The sequence below is a fragment of the Podarcis cretensis genome (assembly GCF_951804945.1).
Source record: "Podarcis cretensis genome assembly, chromosome: 17".
Taxonomy (NCBI): domain Eukaryota; kingdom Metazoa; phylum Chordata; class Lepidosauria; order Squamata; family Lacertidae; genus Podarcis; species Podarcis cretensis.
In genome coordinates this window covers 3,622,488-3,626,392 of record NC_137187.1, presented here as the reverse complement: position 1 = coordinate 3,626,392, position 3,905 = coordinate 3,622,488, and positions in this window count along the sequence as shown.

Here is a 3,905-nt window from a genome sequence, read left to right as displayed (position 1 = left end):
CCTGTGCCTGGCTTTAAATTGTGTTCACAATGTCTGTGATTTTGTTTCAAGTGATTTGGGCATGCATTTATCTAGGACTAAGCCCCACTGAAAACAATTGAGACCTACTTCTGAGTACAGTGGTACCTTGGGTTACAGACGCTTCAGGTTACATACGCTTCAGGTTACAGACTCCGCTACCCCCGAAACAGTGCTTCAGGTTAAGAACTTTGCTTCAGGATGAGAACAGAAATCGTGCAGCGGCAAGGCAGCAGGCCCCATTAGCTAAAGTGGTGTTTCAGGTTAAGAACAGTTTCAGGTTAAGTATGGACCTCCGGAATGAATTAAGTACCATATTTTCACTCTGTAAGACGCACTTTTTCCCTCCTAAGAAGTAAGGGAAAATGTGTGTGCGTCTTATGGAGCGAATGCAGGGGGGAGGCAGGCAGGAAAAGCCCCCAAGAGCCGCACACAATCTTCGCACGGCTCTTGCGGGCTTTTCCCCAGGAGGGAGAAGGGACTGACGCAGCCAGTCAGTCCCTTCTCCCTCCTCGTAGAAAAGCCCGCAGGAGCCGCATGTTCTTTAAAGGGTGCGTGGCTCCTGTGGGCTTTTGCGGGAGGTGAGGGTATTGCCATAGCCGCATGCAGCCTCTCCCAGCTGGAGAGGTTGCGCGCGGCTAAAGAGGAAGCCAAGACAGCCAGCAGGATGGATCCCGCTCCTTGTCTTGACTTCTTTGCTCTTTGGGGCTGGGGGGGGAAACCCAGGCTTCCCCCGGCAGCCCCGGAAGCTCTGGGAGAAGCGGACAAGATTTTTTTTCTTGATTTCTCCCTCTAAAAACTAGGTGTGCCTTATGGTCCGGTGCGCCTTATGGAGCGAAAAATACGGTACTTAGAATCATAGAATCATAGAATCATAGAGTTGGAAGAGACCACAAGGGCCATTGAGTCCAACCCCCTGCCAAGCAGGAAACACCATCAGAGCACTCCTGACATATGGTTGTCAATTCTCTGCTTAAAGACCTCCAAAGAAGGAGACTCCACCACACCCCTTGGCAGCAAATTCCACTGTCGAACAGCTCTTACTGTCAGGAAGTTCTTCCTAATGTTTAGGTGGAATCTTTTTTCTTGTAGTTTGGAACCATTGCTCCGTGTCCGCTTCTCTGGAGCAGCAGAAAACAACCTTTCTCCCTCCTCTATGTGACATCCTTTTATATATTTGAACATGGCTATCATATCACCCCTTAACCTCCTCTTCTCCAGGCTAAACATGCCCAGCTCCCTTAGCCGTTCTTCATAAGGCATCGTTTCCAGGCCTTTGACCATTTTGGTTGCCCTCCTCTGGACACGTTCCAGTTTGTCAGTGTCCTTCTTGAACTGTGGTGCCCAGAACTGGACACAGTACTCCAGGTGAGGTCTGACCAGAGCAGAATACAGTGGCACTATTACTTCCCTTGATCTAGATGCAATACTCCTATTGATGCAGCCCAGAATTGCATTGGCTTTTTTAGCTGCTGCGTCACACTGTTGGTTCATGTCAAGTTTGTGGTCAACCAAGACTCCTAGATCCTTTTCACATGTACTTAACCTGAGGTGCCACTGTAGATACTACTTAAAGAGACTCAACAGCCAACTGAGAAGAGAGGATTCCAAGACGGAGTGTCCCAGTGCCAAGAGATGACGCATGCATGTAATATTGAGCATGCAGCGCTCAATTTCAAAATGCTCCACAGATGCTATTTCAGTCCTCCTTGTGGCAGGCACGCTGTGGTGGGCTGGTAACATCACCCACAAGATACAGATGAGTTTGGCTATCTTAACAGAGGTTGTCAAGAAAAAGGATGGAAATCTTCTCCATCACTAGCCATGAGGAAAGTTCGATTTCAACGTATACAGCCTTTTCAGTGGCGTAGCAAAGGTTGCTGGCGCCCAGGGCAAGACAAATATTGCACCCCTTGGGTAGACTGGGCAGCCTTATGCAATTTAGGACCCCAATACCTCAAGAACTGCCTCTCACCACATGAACCAACCCAGATCTGGCGTTCTCCACATGAGGCCCTTCTGCATGTGCCCCCTCAGTGTGATGCAGGGAGTGGCAACACAAGAACTTGCCTTTTCAGTGGTGGCCCCCCACTTATGCAGTGCTTTCCAGGGAGACGTGTCTGGTGCCATCGCTAACTGTTTTAGGCACAAGGCAAACAGGTTCTTGTTCACCCAAGACTCTGGGTCTTAATTTTAGTGGGATGAGGCAGAGTTGGATCTGTTTATATATATATATATATAAACAATATAAATATATACACAATATAAATATATATTGTGTGTGTGTGTGTATATATATATATATATATATATATATATATATATATTGTCAGGGAACTGCCATCAGAGCTGGAGGCTCCAGAGGGATGCCGGAGAGGGTCCCAGTAGGGAGAGAGGCAGCCCATCTGCTGGGGAAGGAAATCAGCGTAACACCAGTGGAGAAGGGGGGCAGAGAGGGGATTTGGAGAGGAGGCTCCAAGACTCTTCGCCAGAAACCAGCGGGGAGAGCACGGGTCCTCCGCTGCCCACTCCCTCCCTGCGCAGAAGACTTCCGCGCAGGGAGAGTAGGAGGAGACTTGGCATCAAAGAACTTCTTTGCTGGAAGAGATTCAAAAAACGCCCACTGACGGATTCTGCCAGCGACTGAGACAGCCACAAAGTGAAGGGCTGTCCAGACAGAAAGGGTTCAACCAGACAACCTAGCCAAGAGTGGCGGCAACTTACGCACAAGCAGTGGCGTAGCGTGGGGGGTGCAGGGGGTGCCAGCCGCACTGGGCGCAACATTTTGGGGGCGCACTCGCAGCTCTCTGCCCCTACCTGGCTCACTCACTCTCTCTCACAGTGCTGGCTGTGCGAAGCCGATCCGAGCTGCCGGGTCGCCGCCCACTGTGCGGAGCGGAGAGAGAGCGATATACTTGCCTTGCCCCGGGTGCTGACAACCCACGCTACGCCGCTGCGCACAAGCAACCCCTAGAACCATTACATATACACACTATATATATATATATATAGTGTATTTTAGGCTGCTTTGCCCTTGTTCCTTACCCCTTTTAATGTTTGTTTTTTGTAAGTTGTTTTGAGCTTCATTTGGAGGGGGGAGTAATTAACAAATAAATAGTAATAATCACCTCAGCCAAAACTTAATTGAGATAAGACAAGCTGTACTTTAGCTCAAACACCTTAGAATATATGAGACCTCATGCCCTCTTTTAATCCTTAATGTAACATTATCAGATTACTTTGTGCTAGTAATGTCCAATTCTCATTGATTTTAAAGCCAGAGGGAACCATTAGTCTGATGTAGTCTGCCCTCTTACGTAACCCAGACCACAGAAATTCACTCAGCCATTCCTGCATTGAAGCCAGAATTCTTGGAGGAACTGAAATTCCAAATGTTTGTATTGTATCAAAGTGTGAGCCATTAGAGTTCTTTAAGACCTCAGACCATTTATTTGAAGCTGATTTCCATTGCTGGCAACTTAATTTTTTATTCTCAAGTGTTTTGAGTTTGTACTGGCTCTCATGCCTATCTTTTTGGAGATATAAAAAGATATCCACCCATAATCACATCACACATTTATTTCACTGAACTCTCAGGCCATTTCAAAACTTCAGGAGGGTCGTACGTGTTAAAAAAAGCCAAACGAAGCCTCAAGCGGTGGTTCCCATAGCGCAGCAACCCAGCAAAGGGGATGCAGCAAGGAAAACCACCGTCACCTCTCTGCTGGGAAGCGCTGAGCAAAGGCGAGTCCCCAGGCAACGTGGCCGATTTGATCGGCACAAGGCATGCAAGCTCCACCCCCCCAGTCGTTCTTAGACTCCTTATTGGGTGAGCAACGCAGCCAAGAAACACAGTTGGAGCCTCCCTCCTCCCTGGCCGGCAGGGA